The following is a 22808-nucleotide window of genomic DNA, read 5'->3' as shown; positions in this document are numbered from 1 at the left end:
TTTTTCAATATATTTTCTCTTCTAGACCTGTTGAACCATCCCTTGTAACAAAGAAAAGTAATTTTAAAAAACATATTGACAAAGCAAATAAGTGAATAGTGTATTCAATATTTCACACTTAGATCATAGAGTATAGAGAGTTGAAATGATACATTCTCTACGTATCCCTCATTACATATATGACAAATGAATGCCCAGCTTCCACTTGAAGACCTCCATTAAGGGGGATCCCACCTCAACCTGAGAGAAAGTCTACTTACAGCATTATTCACTGGAAGATTTTTCCTGATATCTAGTCTAAATTTGTCTCTTTATCACTGCCACCCACCATTGCTCCTAATTCTTACTCCTGGGTTCAAAAGAATGAGGCTATTCCCTCTTCCACATGATAATCCTTTAAATAGTTGAACACAGTTATCATGATCTCTCTGAGTTTTCTTTTATTCCAAATTATTTTCACTTTTTTCAATTAGTCCTTTATGGCATGACCTTAAACCAGGTTGGGTACTATAATCTGGACTCTCTCTAGCATATGAATGTCCTTTCTAAATTGGGGCTCTTAACTGAACCCAGGGTATAGTACAACAGAATCATTATCTCCTTATTCCTGGAAGCTCTACTTCTGCAATACAATATCATTTTAAGGTTTGAGGGGGGATATCTCATATTGCTGATTTATGTTGAGTTTATTTTATATGAAAACCCTTAGATATTTTTTCAGGCAAATGACTATCTAACCATTTAAGTCAAGTCAGATTGATAAGTATTTAATAAGAACTTACTATAGACCTGTGCTAAGTAAGCACTAAGGCAAAAAAAGCAAAACACAACAAGAAGTTCAGTTGTATTTATGAAGTCAATTTTTAAAGTTTAAAATGTAAGAGTCAAAATAACATTTGAACCTTTCATAAACTTTTTGGATTCTTATTCAGTCATCTATACTATATTAACTTCCCTCACACCCACATACTTTGGGTCATAGAAATTTACTATGTTAGGACTAATATTTCTTTTCATGCTTTCGTTCTTCCTACTTATAACATAGAGGGAGACTTTACTTTAAAAAAAAAAAAAAAAAAGAAGAAGAAGATAAAAGTGATCCTCAGAACTGATTGGTCTAGATGAAAGTCTCTGGGGTCCATCACACAATTATTTGGTCATATAAGGGTTTAAAAAAATCACAAATACATGGAATCTAGACCCTTCAGACTTTCTGGATAGACAAAAACCATGAGAAACCTATAATTCTCTCTTATTGATGAGATGTTTCCATATAGAGACAAGGGAGACTGTTGTCAGAGAAGCTAAATACCTCTCGGTATTCTTGTTGAATATCCTTTATGTATCAGGGCAGGGTAAATCTCCAAATATTCACTGATTGTAACTCATTTCACCGTCATATTAACCTGATCTGAGGATGAAGCCTTCAATATATGCCATCTATGCCTTCATACAAATCATTATTTAAAAATGTCCAAAGTGCATGGCCAGGCTATAATCCTTAATTTGAGGAAGGCTGAATGATGCTAGTGGATAATTTGATTACAGAAATTTTGAGCCAAGGTAGCACAAATTGTGTACTACTACTAAGATCAGCACAAATATTGTGTATCCTCCAAAATAGAGTCACCAAGCTGCCTAAAGATAGGTGAATTGACACAGGTTCAAAAAACAAACACATTAAAGCTTCTGTGCTGAACAATACTGAAATCTGGCCAGGAAGAGGCCATTGCTCTTATACCCTAGGTAAAAGAGGAAAAACATGCCATGTCTCAAAAAGAAACAAAACAAAACAAAAATTTTGCAGGGACAAGTACAAACACTTAGTACACTTTACTGCAAACATCCTATCAAGATGCTTTCCAACTTATATTATTCTTTGAGTAAGGTTATTCATTCAACTACAGAAAATATGTGTAATATTTAAATATATAAGGTTCCATCTCTTCATCTTTTTTGTAAGAATAACATAAGATCAAGGTCAAGATATTTTTTCTAAAATGTGTTTTGCTACAATCTAGGTAAACCATGTAAGCAGCATCCCCTAGATTTTCCATTGTAATGACTATGTCAAAAAAAGAAAATATGCTTTATCTGGCATGATCTGTTCTTAAAAAGGTCATTAATAATTACCATTTCCTTTTCTGGATGTAAACTAGCCAGTTTTTTAATAATCCATTCTAAAATTTTGCGAAGAAAGATACTAGAGGGTTTTGCTATTTTTTTTCTCCAGCACATTTTATAGATGAGGAACCAAGGCAAAAAGGATTAAAGTGATTTGCACAGAGTCATACAGTTAGTGTCTAAGGCCAGATTTGAACTCAGATTCTCCTAACTCCAGGCCCAGTGCTCTATTCATTGCACAATCTCCCTGCACCTACTTGCACCTTAGTTGTAGTCCAGGTCTAAACAAGGAAACCAGAATCTCAGACACTATATTGGAATTAAATGAACCACTCCTAGAAGATCTGACAGCTACCAAAAAGAAACTCATTCATCTATAGCCTAGCAAGGACACTTGTTATATTCATCTGAGTCCAACTTCCCTGCCTCTGTATTACTCACGGTAAGTATCCAGAAGCAGCTAAACTCTTTGAGGCTTTTTGTGTTCAGGTGAACAGGAAACCAGCTGCATGGCCTGAACCTTGAACTCCTGAATCAATTAGATCTTTAGGAGAATTTCAAAACCTTTTAAGGAAAAACTAGCTTAAGCTTCAGTGATATAAGAGCCTTAGATTACTGCTCCCACCACAACCTTCAATTATTAAATAAAATATTGCTGGTATATAAGACCTAACAGATCAGAACAGTTTACCTTGATTTACAGTAATTCCAATAGACTTGTGATGGAAAAAGCCCTTTGCATCCAGAGAGAACTATGGTGACTGAGTGTGAATCAAAACATAGAATTTTCACCTTTTTTATTGTTGTTTGTTTTTTTCATTCTCATGGTTTTTTTTTCTTTTTGATCTGATTTTTCTTGCACAGCATGACAAATATGGAAATGTGTTTAGAAGAATTAATCTATACTGGATTGCTTGCTGTCTAAGGGAGGAGGAAGGAGGTGGGAAGAGAGGGAGAAAAATTTGGAACACAAGGTTTTGTAAAGTTGAATACTGAAAATTATCATTGCATGTATTTGGAAAAATTAAAATCTATTAAAATAAAAGAACAGTTTACCTCTACCAAAAAATAAAATAAAATAAAATAAAATTTTGCCAAGAATTGAAAATGAGTTTATTTGTGCAGACAATGTCTTCCCTTCTGTGACAATAAAAATATTTAGCCTTCCATATTACAGCACCTCTCATTATCCATAATATTTTGAATATCATCCTGAATATTCATAAACTTTTTCCATTTTTGTAAGTTTTTATTTTGCTTTTATAACATAGAATATTGTTTTCTTCAGTCCCTCTCCCAGAGATCTATTTCATGTAACAAATAGCATTTTTAAAGACCAAGAGAAAAAGAAAAGGAAAAAACTCAGTACATCCAAATAATGCAATATAAATGTTCAAAAATATCTCATCTTCACAAAGACTGAGAATCCCCTCTTATATATTATATTATTTGATATATAAATATATATGCAAATATATGCAAGTGGGAGCTATTTGTCCATATTATTTCATGACATTTATTTGAAGGTAGATAAATACAGATAGATAGATAGAAATAGATAGATACCAAGATTTCAACAAAGAAATTTGATGCAAAGATTTTTTTCTCCCATTCTTTCTTTATTATACTAGATACATTAGTGTTTCTATGGAGAAGCTTTTTAGTTTTACATAATCAATTTTATATTTATTTTTCCATGCTATACCATTTGGTGCATATAGGTTTAGTATTCACATTGTTTCATTAGTTATGGTGCTCTTTAACAAGATATAGTTTCCTTTATTTCTTTTAATTAGATCTATTTTTGCTTTTGTTTGATCTGAGATCAGGATTGCTACCCCTGATTTTTTTTTTTTTTACTTTACCTGAAGCATAATAAATTCTGCTCCAGCGTTTTACCTTTATTCTGTATGTGTCACTCTGCTTTAAATGTGTTTCTTGTAAACAACATATTGTAGGATTCTGACTTTTAATCCAGTCTGCTATCTGCTTCTGCTTTATGAGAGAGCTCATCCCATTCACAGTTAAAATAACTCTATTTCCTGCCATCTTATTTACCCCAAGTTATGTTTTTCTCTTTCCTTTTCCTGTTCCCTCCTCCCCATTATTTTGCTTCTGATCACCACCTCACTCAAACAGCCCTCCCCATTTAGAACCCCTTCCTCTTTCTTATACCTTTCCCCTATTACTTCTGTTTTCCCTTCCATTAGCCTTCCCCTTTCTTTTCCTTTTCCCCTTCCACTTCCCTATGAAATGAGACAAGTTTCTCTGTGAAACCAAATATGTCTGATATTTGGCTCTTTGAGCCAAATCTGATGAGAGTAAAATTCATATAATGTTCACCCCTTCCCTTCTTTCCCTCAATTATAATAGGTCTTCTTTGCTTCTTCATGAGATGTAATTTTCCTTATTTTACCTCCTTTTTCATCTTTTTCCAGTATAATCCCTTTTATACCTCTAGTTTCTTTTTCATATTATCATAATAAAATAAAATGATACCCACACTCTCATAACAGAAATAGAGTTCTCAAGAATTCTTTCCTTTTTACCTTTTTATGCTTAAGTTCTACATTTGGAGATCAAATTTTTTGTTTAGCTCTGGACTTTTTATTAGAAATAGATTAAATTCATCTGTATCATTGAATGTCCATCTTCTTCCATAAAGGATAATGTTCATTTTAGCTGGATACTTTATTCTTGGTTATAATCCAAGTTCCTTTGCCTTTCAGACTATCAGATTTCATGCCCTTCAATCCTTTAAAGTAGGTCCTGGGTAATTCTTATTGTGGTTCCTCATTATTTGAATTGTTTCTTTCTGGCTGGCTGATCTGATAATTTCCTTGATCTGATAATTCTAAAATTTAGCTACTATATTCTTTGAAATTTTCATTTTGGGACCTGTTTCAGAAACTGATCGGTGAATTCTTTTAATGGCTACTTTACTCTCTGATTCTTAGACATCAGGAAAGTTTTCATTGATAAGTTCCTGAAAAATGATGTCTAGATTCTTTTTATGATTATGATTTTCAGGAAGTCCAATAATCCTCAGATTCTCTCTCCTAGATCTATTTTCCAGGTTAATTGTTTTTCTTAGGAGGTATTTCATATTTTCTTCTATTTTTTCATTTTTTTTTTAAATTTGTTTGACTGATTCTGTCTTATTTAGCCATTCACTTCCATTTGTTGAATTTTAATTTTTAGTGTATTATTTTCTTCAGTTACCTTTTTTAGCCCTTTTTGTATTTGGCCAATTGAATTGTTTTGTTGATTGCATTTTTTTCCATTTCATAAATTCTGTTTTTCAATGAGTTGGTATCTTTTTCATACCTATTTTGTAAGGAGTTATAGGCTTTTTCCACTTCATCAAATCTATTTTGTAGGGAGTTTTCTTTAGATAGTTTCTGTTTTTTCTTTTCCATTACCTCTTGCAAAGATCTCATTTCCTTTCCCCATGTTTCTTCTTTTGTTTAAGATCCTTTTTGAAATCTTCCACAAAAGCCTTATGAAATGGGGACCTGTGGAGCTTCAGCAGGAGTTGATTTCCTGAAGAACCTCAGGATTTGAGGTCTGTTTTTCTCTCTCTCCATAAAAGCTGTCTATGGTGAGGTGTCTTTTTACTTTTTTGTTCATTTTTTTTTTTTTTTTTTTTTTTTTAGCTAGCTCCTGCATTCTTCTGGGACTCAGTGGCTTACAATTTGGCTTTTGTAGCAAATGTGCTAAACCACCTGCTTGCAGTAAGGACAGAATAGCCAAAGAGCCTCACAAAAGAGTCCCCAGTGCAGGAATCCTGCAACACTCTGGCTCCCCCTAGCTCTTTGCCCCAGGCTTTACTGGGTCTGGGCTCAGCAGACTGTCCCCCTGTCTGTTTGAAATAGATCTGTTTTGAAGTTCTTCCAAAATATTTTCTTCTGGAAATGTGTTGTACTCCAAATATGTGTGGGTTCTGTCACTCCAAAACCAGTTCAGAGGCTTAACCTACTGTTGGTTTGAGAAAAGCTCAAAGGAATCACTGAAAGCCATGTCTGCCCTCTGCCATCTTGGCTCTGCCCCTCTCCTCACCCCCTCCCATGTTTGGGTTTTTAATTTGACTAATTATGTTGAGTTTCCTTATGTTGAATCAACCTTCTTTCTCTAATATAAATGCTCATAATGAATGATTTATTGGATTAATCCCTCTTTGAGAGAGGTTATATAAAATTTTTAAATTAGTATTCATTAGTTATTGCTTCATTCTGTGTTTTATTGTTTTCTGGTTAAGGTATTAGGCCATATTTGTCATGTAAAAAAGTTTTTGATATGGTACATTTTTTTATTATTAATTTTTGAGAATTAGCATAAGCTAATTTTAGCATTGCCTTTTTAAAAAAAGACTTAATAGCATTATTCTGTAAATCTATCAGGACCAGGATTTTTTTCCTCTTTGGTAGTTTCTTTATAAATAGTTTTTCCTTTTCTTATATTAATGTTTTGTAAATCTCTAAGTGGTCTTCTAACATTTTTAATATCATACTTTTGATATTCTTTTATTTCTTTTCTGTTCTCCCTTTTTTTAAAAGTGTGTATTTTTGCTTGTCACTTCTGACTATGCTTTTTATTTCTTCTGCTCTTCTGATTTCACCTTATTCATTTGCTATATTGAATTGATTTTTTAACTTCTTCATTTTAATTGGATTAACTAAAGCTTTATAAGTTTTATTAGTTTTTGCAAAGAATCATTTTAATTTTACTTATCATATTTATGTTTTTTATAAATTCCCATTTATCTATTTCTCTTCTAATTTTGAATATCCCCTTTATGGTGTTTATGCTATATTTACTCAACTTTCTTGTGTTTTTTAAAGATATACATATATTTAGTTTTTAATTCTGTCTTCTTTATTGGTTAATATATGGTTCTATGAAAAAGATTTTCCCCTTTAGGGATATTTTTTCCCCTCTTCTAATAGTATTTTATTGGAAAAAATAAATTGGAAAAATAATTGGAAAAAATTACATGTAAAGATAGTTTCTGTTGAGACCCTGGATCTCTTGAATCAGCCAGAGTCAGGATAAGCAGGTTACCTTGCATCTGCTCAGTTCTAGCCCTCTACATCTCCTGCTTTCTTTTGTTTTAGAACACAGGTGGTCACGCCATCCTTGACTTCTCAGGGAGGTGAGAACCCCCAAAAGGAGATGATCACACCCTTTCTGACTTCTCAGGAATGGAAGTGAAAGCACCAAAAAGGAGGTGATTATGCCCCCCCCCCCTTGACATGTCAGGAAGGGAGATGAAAAGTACCAAAGGGAAGTGGGGATTGCTAGCAGGTTTCTGAACTGAAGGATCTTATTAGAGACAAGTATGCACAAACCCATCAGCATGGGAGATATTACACAAGCACATAGCAATAACACACAGGCTATTAGTGATGACTCTCCCCACAGTCAGTGCAGGCTCCATGTGTTGTAACAAACATGAATTGTACATGCAAGTAGTGATATAACAAACAATATAAATCAACATGGTTTTGTTCATATCCTCCTTATCTAGAGGGATAGCATAGAAACAATCCTTAATTTCTATAACCCAAAGAGGCCATTCTCTAGGCAATTGAGTAGGAGATGGAAGTCCAGGTTGAAGAGTTCCCATAGTTTCCATTTACCTTTCTTAAATCAGTCAGCATCCTCCATTTCCCAGATTTCTTTTTTACAACAAATACTGGGGAATTCCAAGGACTTAGAGAAGGTTGTAAGTGTCTTTGTTCAAGTTGCTCCTGTACTATATCTAATAAAGCCTGAATTTTATCGCTACCTAAGGGCCACTGTTCTATCCACACTGGTGTATCAGTTTTCCATTGGATAGGAACAGGTGAAAGTATTGGCAGGCCTTCAACAGGAGCCCTGACTAAAAAGCTGAAGTACTCATTTTTAACCCTAATTGTTGCAAAATGTCTCTTCCCCACAGATTGATGGGGATTTTTTCAGCTATAAAAGTAGTAAAAATTCCTGTTTCACCTTCAAATATCTATCTCAAAGGGGTAGCACTAACTTCAGCTGCTATTGATCCTCCTACTCCAGACATATAAGTGTCTGCCTTAGTCTTTGGCCAGTGACTGGGCCAGTTGGCACCTCTAATGACTGTATGATGTGCACCTGTGTCCACCAGTCCTTCTAATGGTATGCCATTTATATAGATGGTGAGCATAGGTCGGTCAGCTGTCACAGCTGCTGTCCAGTATGTTCCTGGTTTTTTCTGCTTGGAGTCAGAATGTGGGTGACTATCACCAGGTTGCTTATTAGGGGTCTGTATCAATAAACCTGAAGCTACTACTTCCCCTGGTTGATAAGTCACACATTGTCTACCTGTGTTAGTGACTGGGATGTTATCTACACATTCCCCAGTTCCCCACATCAGTGCACTGTTTTGTAAGTACTATCAGGAGGTGAAATGGTCAAGCCTACTGTGCCTAGAGGCAAGGGATCCATAGGCTGGAGAGGAACAGATTTCACCTCTCCAGGGGGTATCTCAGTTGTCCCAACTGCATACAACTCTATCCTCCCTAATTGTAGTCCCTTTCTCCCATCATGTTGCTTCCTGGCTGACTGATTGTATAATCCCTTTCTCCCATCAGATGGCTTCCTGGCTGATTGGTTATGTCTGGGTATTGGACTTGGAGGCACTCTCTGGGTGTGGCATCGGCTGCCATCATGCCCCAAGTGTTTTTTGCCTGGGGCCCTGGAGCTGGGCCCCTCATCCCATTTCCCTGAATCAGTCTACACTCTGATGCCCAATGGAGTCCTCTGTTGCATTTTGGACATGGGGTTTTGGGTCTTGTTCTCCCAGCCTGTTTTCTCACTCTGTCTCTATGCCAACATTGAGCTTTCAGATGCCCTACTTTCCACATTGAAAGCATTGGGGGCAACTAGGTGGCGCAGTGGATAGAGCACCAGCCCTGAATTCAGGAGGACCCGAGTTCAAATCTGGTCTCAGACATTTGACACTTCCTAGCTGTGTGACCCTGGTCAAGTCACTTAACCCCAGCCTCAGGAAAAAAAAAAGAAAGAAAGCATTGACGAGTCTCTCTGGATGTCCTTTGCCAAAAGGGACCCTGTCTTCCCATATTGGGATCTTGGGAAGTCTGCATCATAGCCTGACTATAAAAGGTATTTGTGCCCACTGTGGCACAACGTTTTATGATCTCCTCTAAAGGAGCATCCTTGTATAGTCCTAGTATAATCCTTCTGCAAACCTCATTAGCATTTTCTTTAGCAAATTGCCTTACCAAAGTGTCTGTTACTGTATTTTCACCCTTAGTCCATGTGACAGCTATCTGCAGATGTCCTACAAAATCTTGTACAATTTTTATGAAGGTCTCACCCTTGTCATTTTTATTGGGGAGAGAAGCCCATGCTTTGATAGCAGCAGCAGCAATTTGCTCATATGCTGCTATGGAGTAATTGATCTGTACTGAAACTTCTGCATAAAAATCTACGCCTGTTAGTTGGTCACAGATGATTGAAGTATTAACTCCACTTTGACTATGTTGTTGGGCTTGTATCCTACAGAGATCACTATATTCAGAAAGCCACAAGTTTTGTCCAGGTTCTAAGCACACCCTTGCTATGGATTTCCAGTCACTAGGAGTTAAGACTTCATAAGCCAAATTCTGTAATAACATCTTAACATAAGCTAATGTAGCACCATAGAGAGTGCAAGCTTTTTTCAGGTCTTTGAGGATGTCTATATCAAAAGGAGCGTGTCTTCTACTTTCTTGTCCTGAAGAGTTAAACTGTTGAATCACGTGAAAAATTTGAACTCTCAGGTCCCCTATATCCCTCCCTTCTTCAGTGGCTTTGATTAATGCCTTTTGCAATCTAGTTATAGGAGGCAGTGATTGCTAGGGGGGGAGATGTTGGTGATATCACCGCCCCTCCCACTACTCCTCCTCCTTCCATCCCTGAAGGTGGAGTTGATGGGGGTCTGTCAATAATCTGCTCCCTAGGCGGGGTTGAAGCTGCCTCAAGAGAGCCAGAATCACCACACCCTTGAACCTCATTTAAGTCCTGTTGCCCTCAGGCAAGGTCTAGAGATTGCTTATTGTCTTTTTTTTTCCCCTCACACTTCCTCATCTGGCCATTTCTAAAACTTTTCCTTTTTCTACAACTTGCAAGATAGTTTAAGACCAATTGAATTATGTGGTATATATAAAATAGCTTTGTGGAAATTGAACGAGGACCTGTTTTTGTGTGGAATTCTTTAAATTGTTCTTCAACAAGTTTCCAATTATCTAACACTTATTTTTTCTTCCTCTAAGAACAAGAACAAAGGGGACGTGCATTTTAATGTGCCCAAGAATCTAGCAATCTGTACCCAAGTTATAAGTAAACTTTGCTCCTCAATTAACTTAAGCATGTTTTCTATAGTGACACTGTGGGGTGGAGTGGGGGTGGGGCTGGGGCTGGGGAAGAGAGAGAATCTTTACCTAACATTTGCCCCATTTTAGCTATAAGAGGTTGCTAGTTTAGCCCTTAATAAAGTAAATTCCTTGTTTGTCTATTAAAATACTCACCTAATTTCCTGGTCACCGGAGGACTTCAGTGGAAGTAGGGTGCTTGGCCCACACATTGGATGCCAAAATATCAAGACCCTGCATCTCTTAGAATCAGCCGGAGTCAGGATAAACAAAAGTCTTTATTCTTGGTCTTTTGTGGTCACAGTCAGGGGATTAGATCTAGCAATCTCCACACCTCCTTCCTCTCTCTCCACTGCCAAGAGAATGCCTCCTCTCCTCCTCCTACTCCATCCACTCATTTCACTTCCCCTTCTTTGTCCATACCTACCTATTGAGCCAGCACAGAATAGTTAAGTAGGTCATCCTCTAAACATGTGGTAATAGAAAATTGTCCAATTGGTAATTAGACTCAAGTGCCAGGTTACCTTGCATCTGCTCAGTTCTAGCCCTCTACAGTTTTCAACATTCAATTTTTTTTTTATTATAGCTTTTTATTTATAAGATATATGCATGGGTAATTTTACAGCACTGGCAATTGCCAAGCCTTTTGTTCTAATTTTTCCCCTCCTTCCCCCCACCTCCCTTCCCCTCAGGTTGACCAATACATGTTACACATGTTAAAATATAAATTAAATACAATATATGTATACATATTCAAACAGTTATTTTGCTGTACAAAAAGAATCAGACTTTGAAATAATGTACAATTAGCCTGTGAAGGAAATCAAAAATGCAGGCGGACAAAAATAGGGGTATTGGGAATTCTATGTAGTGGTTCATAGCCATCTCCCAGAGTTCTTTCGCTTGATGTAACTGGTTCAGTTCATTACTGCTCTATTGGAACTGATTTGGTTCATCTCATTGTTGAAGATGGCCACGTCCATCAGAATTGATCATTATATAGTATTGTGGTTGAAATATATAATGATCTCCTGGTCCTGCTCATTTCACTCAGTATCAGTTCATGTAAGTCTCTCCAGGCCTTTCTGAAATCATCCTGTTGGTCATTTCTTATAGAACAATAATATTCCATAATATTCATATATCACAATTTATTCAGCCATTCTCCAATTGAGTTTCCACTCAGTTTCCAGTTTCTGGCCACTACCAAGAGGTCAGCACTCAATTTTATAAGATTTTGAATTGTATATTTTTCCTTTCATATTTTCCCTTCTCACTCACCAAAACAGCAAGAATCTGATATAAGTTATACATGTACAATTATATAATACATATTTCCACATCAGTAATGTTGTGAAAGTGAATCAGAACAAAAGAAAGGAAAACACCAAAAAAAGTGAAAATAGTATGTTTTGATCTGCATTCAGATTTCTTAGCTCTTTCTCTGGATGTGGTTGGCATTTTCCATCATGGTTCTTTTGGAAGTATCTTGGATCATCGTATTGTTGAGGAGAGCTAAGTCTATTATAGTTGCTCTTACTATATACATTATTTTCCTGGTTCTGCTCACTTCACCCGGCATCAGATCATGTAAATCTTTCCAAGTTATTGCTGAAATCTTCCTGTTTATAATTCTTATAGGACAAGAATATTCAATTACATTCATTATATTCATATGCCTTTCCCAATTGATGGCATCCCCTTTATTTCCAATTCTTTGTCACCACAAAGAGAGCTCCTACAGATTTTTGAACATATGGGTCCTTTTTCATTTTTTTTGCTCTCCCAAATATTATTTTACATTATCTACAGTTACTTTAAAGAGAGTTATTCATTATATATATATATATATATATATATATATATATATAGCTACTCTACTTTATTTACAAGAAATAGAAGTGCTGATTATTTATGTGGGGTTTATTTTATATCCTGCAATTAACTAAGTAGTTAATTGTTTCAAGTAGTTTTTATTTGGTTTTCTAGGATTTTCTAAATATACATCATATCATCTTCAAAGAGTTTTGTTTCCTTATCACTATCATTAGTATTATAATTTCTTCAATTCCTTCTTCTTCTTTTATTTCTAAAGCCAGCATTTTGTAGTACAGTATTGAATAATAGTGATGATAACAGGTACTCTTATTTCACTCCTGATCTGGTTGGAAATGCTTTAAGCTTATCCCCATTACATATAATGCCTGCTGATGGTTTTAATTAGATACTGCCTATCATTTTTTCAATATTCTCTAGTGTTGCTTTATTTTATTTAAAAATTTTTTGGATCTATGGAGATAATCATATAATTTCTCTTAATATTATTGATATAGTCAGTTATGCCAATAGTTTTCCCAATATTTAACCAGTCTTAAATTTTTGGTATAAATCATATCTAACTTTTCTAACCTTTCCAAACTTTTCCATATCATAACCTTTCTAAAATTCTAAGTTTTTCTTGTTTATGTTGAGGTTAGATTTATCTAGTACTGAGAGAAGGAGATTGAATTCCCTATAGTATGTTTTTGCTGATTATTTCTTCCTATAACTCAGTTTCTCCTTTAGGAACTTGGATGCCATGCATATATGTCTATTAATATTAACTTCATTGTCCATGGTACCTTCTAGCAAGGCATAATTCTTTTAATTAATCTATTTTTGCTTTTGTTTTGTCTGAAGTTGGATTTGGCATCCTTGCCTTTTTTTTTTTTAAACCTCAACTGAAGCAAAATAGATTTTGCTCCAGCTTTTTACCTTTACTCTGTTTATATTTCTCTGTTTCAAATGTGTTTCTTGTAAACAATATATTGTAGGATTCCAGGTTTTTAATCCACTCTGCTATCCACTTTCTTTTTTATGGGAGAGTTCATCCCATTCACATTTACAATTATGATTGCCACCTGTGAATTTCCCTCCATCCTATCCTTGTGTATACTTTATTCTCTCTTTCTACTTTGTCCCTCCTTTCCAGTGTTTTATTTCTGACCACCACCTTTCTCAATCTGCCTTCCTTTCTATCCACTCCCTCCTTTTCTTCTTTGACTTCTCTATAATATATAATGAATTTCTATACTCAACTAAGTGTACATGTTATTCCCTCTTTGAGCCAAATCCAATGATATTAAGGACCAAACAATGCTCATTTCTTTCCTTTCTTTCCCTTTACTGTAATGGGTCTTTTATGCCTTCTCATGTGATATAATTTACTCTATTTTTCCACCCCTTAATTATATATATATATATATATATATCATCACATCCCACATCCTCTTTTGAATAACATGTTGTCTTTATTCCTGTCCTATTGACCTTTTTTTATGTTTTTCTAGAGTCAACCATTTAAAGATCAAATTTCCTGTTCAGTTCTAGTCTTTTCAATAGAAATGATTGAAAATCCCCCTTTTCATTGAATATCCATCTTTTCCCTTGAAAGATAATGTTTAATTTTGATGGGTAATTCATTCTTTGTTATAATCCAAGCTTCTTTGCATTCCAGAATATTTTATTCCAGGCCCTACAATCCTTTAATTTTAAAATTACTAAGTCTACTACTTAGTACTACTACTCAGGACTACTACTACTAAATCTACTATTTAGGACTACTACTGTGTAGTGCTGACTGTGGCTCTTTGATATTTGAATTGTTTCTTTCTGGTTATTTGCAGGATTTTCTTCTTTATCTGATAATTCTGGAATTTGACTACAATATTCTTTAGAGTTTTGGGGGTCTTTTCCAAAATGTGACTGGCATATTCTTTCAGTGACTATTTTACTCTCTGGTTCTAAAAAACCAGGAAGTTTGTTTTCCCTGATAATTTATTGAAAGATGCTATTCAGGCTTTCTCTCTCTCTCTCTCTCTCTCTCTCTCTCTCTCTCTCTCTCTCTCTCTCTCTCTCTCTCTCTCTCTCTCTCTGTCTCTGTCTCATATGATGGTTTCAAATAGTTTGATGACTCTTAAATTAGCTTTCCTGGATTTAATTCTCAAGTTAGTTGTTTTTCCAATAAGTTGGTTTATGTTTTCTCCTATATTTTTCATTCTTTTAGTTTTATTTGGCTGATTCTTGATATTTTATAGAGATTAGCTTCCATTTGCCCAATTTTAATCTTTAAGAAATTATTTTCTTCAGTTAGCTTTTCTACCTCCCTCTCCAGCTGGCTAATTCTATCTTGGGAGTGAAAGCCTTTATTTTTTAATTTAATATTTTCCCCAGTTACATTTAAAACAATTTTATATTTGTTTTTTGAAACTTTTGAATTCTATATTCTCTTTCTTATTTCCACTTTCAGTCCCTATTAAGAAACCACATATGAAACTATACAAAACATTTCTATAGCCGTCATGTTATGAAAGAAAACACAGATTTCCCACTCTAAAAAAAGTCTAAAGGAAAATAAAGGAGGAGGAGGAAGAGGAGAAGGAAGAGGAGAAAGAAGAAGAGGAGGAGGAGGCGGAGGAGGAGGAGAAAGAGACAGAGAGAGAGAAAGAGAGAGAGAGAGAGAGAGAGAGAGAGAGAGAGAGAGAGAGAGAGAAAGAGAGAGAGAGAGAGAGAGAGAGAGAGAGAGAGAGAAAGTGCTTCAATCTATATTCAGATACAAACAGTTCCTTCTCTGAATATTAATAGGATTTTCCATAAGAATTCTTCAGAGTATTCATGGATCATTGTACTTCCGAGAATAGCAATAATTTACAGCTGATCATCCCAGAATATTACTATTACTTTATACACAGTACATTTCACTTTGCTTGAATTCATGAAGAAACTAATTCTTCTTTTAAAAGAGTTATTTTCTTCAGTGGATTTATTTTTCATTTAGCCAGTGATATATTTTAAAAGAATTATTTTCTTCAGTCAATTTATAATCTTCCTTTTCCAAGGTATTGATACTCTCTTGTGCTCCTCTCATTTCTTTTCCCAATTTTCTGTTCTGTAGCGAGGCTGTCGTCTCCAGAAGCTGCTGGATCGCTCTCTGGGAAGAAGATCTGCTGTGTCTACTCAAATCTCTCAGACAGATTCTTCTTCCTGTAGTAAACCCCTTGTCTCCAGGCAGTTGCTGTTAACTCTTGTCCAGAGAAGTGACTTCCCCTTCCTGCAGAGAGCCCCCGTCAGGCCTGATGTAATGCAGAGACCTCTTCTATCTCTGGGTGTCCTCTCTTTTATCCTCCCAGAGAATGGGCGTGGGATAATGCAAGGGCTTCTGGGAAGAACCACTTCAGCCAATGAGCTTGCTCCTTCTATCAAGTCAACCTGAGTTCTCACCTTGTAATTGTCCAGACAACCTGAATTCTCACCTTGTCACTGTCCAGACAACCTGAGTTCTCACCTAGTAATCCTAACACTGTTCTATCTTTTATTTTTTTTTTTTTTGAGCCTGTTTTATGGCTTTTAAAGTCAAACTCTGCACCTGGGATACAGGAAGAATTGTTCCAAGTTCCTTATGCTTGGACCAGAGGCCTCATCACTGACTTCGAGTGTTAGGGCCTCAGATGCTGGTGGCTTGTTTATTATGCTGGGTTACCCTGGCGTAGTTGAGCTTGTTGCCTGTATTCAGGGCTGGCAGTTTGCCTTTTGTGCTGGAACTGGAGGTTACACCACTAACCTGCTGTGTCACTGGTCTATTGAACCAGGACAGAGGAGCCTTGGTTGCTGAGCTGCACTGTAGCTAAGACCCTCCCCAGGTTTGCCTGGACACTATTTGTTCCTGACTCCCTTTTTACCCAAGTGATACAGATTTTGTCTGAAATTCTTCTAAGTTATTTTAAGCTCCATCTTTTTGTATGTTTCGTCACTCCAGAATTAGTTTAGAGGCTTGAAAGAGAAACTGAGGAGGGCTTAGGCAACTTCCTGACTTCTTTCTACCATCTTGGCTCTCTTCCCTTTAGGGCTAAATGTTATTCTGCTGAATGAGAAGCCATGAGTCTTTTAGCTCCAATTTCTCCAACAATCTTTTCAGATCCATATTTTCCTTTTTGTTTATTTTTTTAAACTAAAATGTTTAATTTAAACTATTTAAATCCTTCACTATTTTGTTACTATCTATGTATTCTTATAATTCAGTTAATGTTTCCTTTATAAATGTAGATGCTAATACATTGTTCCAAATGCCTTAATATCTAAATTTGTTGCTTTTAGTTATTTGTGGGTAGTTTCAGAATAATATAGTTTTCTAGTTTATCTCTGGTTGAATTTTTATGTTTGCTCAGTCATGTGGCATGATTGTAACTCTTGCTTATTTGGGTTTACATGTGAAAACATTTTTTTTCATCCCCTCAGTAAGAGTAAAATGGTTAAGGTGAAATGAGGTGAAAAGAAATGGTTCTTTCTAGGCTTCATAGGGTAATGATAAATGATGGGAATACTATCCCACTGTGAGACTTGGTACATATGCACCTAAAAGTGTTGTCAAAAGCCCACAAAGATGACTATTGAAATGGGTTTCCACCATATTAATGAAGTTTTCCTATATGAAAATGAAAAAGAAGCTGGACAGTTAATCCAAAGAAAGATTATAGATGGGACACTGACCAGAGAGCACATATTCTATAAAGGGAAGTCATGGAGTACACACCACCTCCCCAAATTGATCAGGCTTATCCTGAAATGACTCCAGCTTGATTGTCTTGAGTTCTATATTATACATTGGCTGCCTTCTCTTAAACCTGGCAAAATCCCAATTGATGAAAATCCCAAAATTATCAGTGACTTTGTGAATTTCCATGATGCTTAGGAGGCCATGGAAAAATGTAAGGATACAGGTCTTGTGAAGTTCATTGAAGTTGTTATTCACTGAAGTTTGCTTGTGAACTTCAACCACAGAAAACTAGAGATGATCCTGAATAAAACTGGGCTTAAAAATTTAAAAAAAATGTCTACAATCAGGTAGAATGCAATCCTTACCTGTACCAGAGCAAATTGTTGGGATTTCTGCAAATAAAATTACATAATATTGGTATCATATTATAGGGATCCCACAGGATTCCCACAGATGGATAAAAGTCTCCTGATATCTTAGATGACCCAATCCTGGGAGCCATTGCCAAGAAATACAATTGGGAGATACTAGCCCTAAGAGATATTTGGATTTTCATAGAAGATTTTAATGAAACTTGAAGGGAGTCAAGAAAGCCAGAATGTAGAGATGAGGAGGAAGAAAAGTGCAAGAAAGGGGAACAGTCAATGAAAATGCCTGGAGTTGGGAGATTGAGTATATGTGTAAGGTGCAGCAAGAAGTTCAGTGTGCCTGGATCATAGAGTGCAGGGTGAGTGGAGGAAGACTGGAAAGGGAAAAGAGGGTTTGAGGAGGGCAGATTGTGAAAGGTTTTAAATGTCAAACTAAAGATTTTTGATATTGGAGGTAACAGGGAACCACTTGAGTTTTTTGAGTAAGACACTACCATGATTTAGGAAGATTAATTTGACAATTGAGTGAAGGAAGGACTGGGCTAGGGAGAGAATTGAGATGAAGAGATCAAACAGCAGGCTATTTGATGGGGTGATAAGAGAATATTATGGGTGTCAGAGAAAAGAAGAGGCAATATATGAAATATTTAAGGAAGTAAAAGCTCCACTATTGAGTGTTAACTCAAGAATGACACTTAATGAGTGATTGCCAATATGGTAGGACCCTTGACAGTAATAGGGAAACAAGAGTAGGGATTGGTAGAAATGATTGTGAATTCATTTTGTGATATGTTGAGTTTAAGATGTATTGGCAACATAAAGTTGAAGGTGCAAATCTGAGATTAGAAGGGGAGGTTTAAGGCTACAAAATTAGTAAGTCATCAGCCTAAAGATGATAGTTGAAACCATAAAAACTGATGAGTTACCCACACCTTTCTTTCTCCTTTAGGTTCTTTTGTTCCACAATGCTCGCTTCATTGAAACAAAGGTTTTGTCTGAAGCAACTGCAGAGACACTTGATCTGCCTATATCAGCAGTTCATTAAATTTAATCCTCACAATAACCCTATAAGATAGGTATTATAGTTATTACTCCAAATTTATAGATGTAAAAACTCAAACTCAGAGAAGTTATGATTTCCCCATGGTCCCACAACTTCTAAATGTCAGATGAGGGAAGTTGAATACGGGTCTCCTGACCCTAATCTAGTGCTCAATCATCATCACATGCATTGTTTCTCATGCCTAAGTTTTTAAATCTAAAAAGTAAGGATTAGACTGGAACCGTGGTTCCTTATATTTTTTTCTTCCATGAACTCTTTTTAATATTAAAAATTAATTAATTAATATTTTAAAAATGTTATAAACTCTAGGGTAATCTAATATACTATCCATAATATTCTTTTAGATTTATTCATTAAATATATGAATATATTGATATTCATATCAATAATTTGGCCCCCCCAAACCTGAATTTTTATAAATTTTTGAATATAAAATTTAATACGAAATTTTCCAAGATAATTATAAGTTTATGAGGTATTAACATTTTAGTCTTCAAATTCTTATAGAATGTTTCATGTAAAATATGTATGATTATTTTATATTTTTATATTTAGAGTTTTCATAATTATAATTAGAATAGAATTTTTCATTTTATAATACAATTTCAATTCAGAGCTTTGGGGGGGGGGTCAAATTATTGATATAATTCCTTGCCCTTTGGTACACAATAAGTTTTCTGCCACATTACAGAAATGCCCTTGTTGAGCAAGAAGTAATGATTTGTGATCATGGAAATGGGTGTAAGCCTGAGGGTTACACCTAGTGGCTCATGAGCAGGAATAACTTGACAGGACCTCTTGCCTGTGAGCTAGTTGCTAAATTGCTGCATTGGCTCTCCTCCCATTGGTAGATACCATGAATACACAAAACCCACAAGCTGCTTCTCTGAGTGGTAATTGGGGATTGCCTACTGGTTACGTGCTGCTCATGCTTGTAAAAATATATCAATAAGGCTGTACAGCATAATAAACCAGAGTTCTTTTCACACTCTATGAGTCTCCCACCTCATTCATCTCATCTCTGAGATCAAAAGGCTCATAAGCTTTGAGCTCTTAAGATGGCCACAACAACTGGCACCCAAACAGGAACTTTAAACAGTGCTAGAGTGAGCACTTCACAGTTAAGAACTACTGTATGGTCAAGACAACCTTTAAGAGGACTCCACTGGGAGAGCCCACTGAACTGCACTGTTTCTAGACTAGGCAAAGTTCTGATGAGACGGTTAAGTACCCTAATGGGGCAGAAATTAGGCACTCTACCTTCTTCTGACAGGGAAGCATATGTCAGGACTATATATAAATGCATAAAAGAGCAGTGGTGCACAGTTCAATTAGGAGACATTAGGAAATTCCTGTATATTGCTTACATTTCTCCATGATTACTTGAGAAGGGCTTTTATAATTGTGAGAGATGGATTGTTTTTGGTGAAAAGCTTACCACTTCTTGTTAGGTTCTTACTAAGTGCTAATGAGATAATGAGATATTAGGTTTTTACTAAGTGCTAAGTCGGTACTTAACAATTTTCTAGTTTCAGCCTTTCCTGGGAGTTTGACTTGTGAATTCCTGGGGAAGAGCTTGCATGCTTAGGAGGAGCAAGTTCTTTGGTTGAAGTGATTCTTCCCAGAAGTCCTTGCATTATCCCATGCCCATTCTCTGGGAGGATAAAGAGGGCAGCTCTGGAGGAAAAAGGGAGTCTCTGCTCTAGACCAGACTTGAGGCAGCTCTCTGAAGGAAGGGAAATCACTTCTCTGGACGAGAGTTAACAGCAACTGTCTGGAGACAACAGTTCTCTACAGGAAGAAGAATCTGTCCAAGAGATTTGAGTTGACACAGCAGATCTCTCCCCAGAGAGCGATCAGCAGCTTCTGGAGACAACAGCACATTACACCCCAGGAAGTAATCTCTGTGGATATTAGGACTGCCCAGTGGGTGGGATCTTGGCCACATTGAGATAGCTTTGTAATGGGTGACTCTCTTGCTGATTGGCTATGTGTGTGACCTCACAGGCCCTTTATAAGGCCACTGCAGACAGCAGTCGCTTTCTTTAACCTGGTGCTCTTTAACCTGGCTCCCTAACCTGGGGTAGCCTAGACAAGCCAACCAGATGGATAACTGAGAGGTAAGGAGTTGGTAGCCCGTGTCTATGATCTACAGGTCACACTGGAGAAAACACTAGGACATTAACCAGGTCCATATGCAAGATCAGGACAATGGCACAAGATGAGTGACCATTATATACTTTCTCTCTGCCTCTTGGTATATTTATTTTTAGATAATTATGGGGTTCATTCCTCTTATTCCATTTTCCACAGAGAAGTCTCAATCTCAGAAGAATTCTAGGGACCAGACTCCCTGGGGCATCTCCAGCTGTGTTCCCATAGGAAAACTATAAGTGCAAAATTATATTTTGACTTCTCTTTCCCTTGTTCAAAGTCAGGCTGCTTCCCAGAAGTGGCTTTTGTAGGAAAACAGTTTTGTGACCTGAAATCAATCAATAACCTGTGATGAAGAAACCTCATGAAATATTCTATTATGTGTCACAAAATTTATTAAATCCTTCAGAGATGAAAATTTCCCTAAAAGACTCTAGAATTGTTAGCTATGGTACTCATCCAGTTCACTGCACCAGGGTCCACGTGAGCCAGGTCTCATGCTCAGGGAACAGTGTAATCCATTTTGAAGAGTCATGATAGAAAGTCCAGGGCTCATGGTTTTCCTCTCCTAGTGGGTTTCCCTCTTTATGTAGGATCATAACACCCATCAGCTAGAGATGAAAGGAACCTCAGAGGTTCCTTAGTCAAGGATTTTGATGACAAATTTCCATTCTCCAACAACTAGAACAAAGACACTTGCAGAGTCATCATATTACCCACATTGGAAGGTTAAAATCATAGGATCTACAGATATACCTTTGCACTTTGGGTGATGGGAGCAAAACTTCTGAAGTTCCAAAGACATTTGGAGGAAATGTCATGAAATCTTTACTTTACAGATGAGAAATGACTCCCAGAAACTAGAATGACATGTTTGGCTTTATACAATTCAGAGCAGAACAATCCTGAGATTTTACCCAAAAGCTAATTCCCTTCCTACTACCAACACTGCCCTTAGAGAAGTTCTTGTAGTCAGAGAGTTCTTATAGTCAGAAACCTTTTGGACCAGAGTTTATGGCTCCACCCTTCAGCCCTCCAATCTGAGGGAGAGGCACCCCAGTGGATGAGATTGGGCCAGTTTGCTTGGTGATTCCAGTTCAAGAGATCAGTTTCGTCCTGGGGGAAGGGATGCTCCCCCTGGCAGTGGAAATCAATCAGAGCTAAAATCCCTACAAACCTTGTTAGGAGGACTCTGAAACCATTCTGCTCCTGTTACTTTGCTCACTTCAGGTGAGATTATGGGTAAAAAGAAGCCAATCTCCACATCTCCACTGATGTAACGCATCAGTTGATTCTCTTCATAGTAATGCTGCTCAGAACCTGGAAGCTGCAGCAACAGACACACAGAAAGAGAAGAAATGAGATGAGAAATGCTTCTCACAATATAGTGCCCCATCTCCCTGAACAGTAACCGTGCTACAGCCAAGTTAGCTGCTTGAGTCAGGGACTGATGGGGAACTTTTCAGCACCAGACATGACCTGTCTATCTACAGAATCCTGGGCTATGATTAATGCTACCAACTCCTTACCTCTCAGTTATCCATCTGGTTGGCTTGTCTAGGCTACCCCAGGTTAGGGAGCCAGGTTAAAGAGCACCAGGTTAAAGAAAGTGACTGCTGTCTGCAGTGGCCTTATAAAGGGCCTGTGAGGTCACACACATAGCCAATCAGCAAGAGAGTCACCCATTACAAAGCTATCTCAATGTGGCCAAGATCCCACCCACTGGGCAGTCCTAATATCCACAGAGATTACTTCCTGGGGTGTAATGTGCTGTTGTCTCCAGAAGCTGCCGATCACTCTCTGGGGAGAGATCTGCTGTGTCAACTCAAATCTCTTGGACAGATTCTTCTTCCTGTAGAGAACCGTTGTCTCCAGACAGTTGCTGTTAACTCTCATCCAGAGAAGTGATTTCCCTTCCTTCAGAGAGCTGCCTCAAGTCTGGTCTAGAGCAGAGACTCCCTTTTTCCTCCAGAGCTGCCCTCTTTATCCTCCCAGAGAATGGGCATGGGATAATGCAAGGGCTTCTGGGAAGAATCACTTCAACCAAAGAACTTGCTCCTCCTAAGCATGCAAGCTCTTCCCCAGGAATTCACAAGTCAAACTCCCAGGAAAGGCTGGAACTAGAAAATTGTTAAGTACCGACTTAGCACTTAGTAAAAACCTAATATCTCATTATC

At 36.8% G+C, this 22808-nt stretch overlaps 1 pseudogene; it reads left to right on the top strand.

Moving 5' to 3' along the window:
* Positions 1 to 16826: 16826 nt before the first annotated feature.
* Positions 16827 to 17477, top strand: LOC141540771 (prostaglandin-E(2) 9-reductase-like; annotated as a pseudogene).
* The last annotated feature ends 5331 nt before the right edge of the window (positions 17478 to 22808 follow it).

The sequence above is a fragment of the Sminthopsis crassicaudata genome, chromosome 4, assembly GCF_048593235.1.
Source record: "Sminthopsis crassicaudata isolate SCR6 chromosome 4, ASM4859323v1, whole genome shotgun sequence".
NCBI classification, from domain to species: Eukaryota; Metazoa; Chordata; class Mammalia; order Dasyuromorphia; family Dasyuridae; genus Sminthopsis; species Sminthopsis crassicaudata.
The sequence above is the reverse complement of the archived record's forward strand: the minus strand, read 5'-3'. Positions and strand labels throughout refer to the sequence as shown.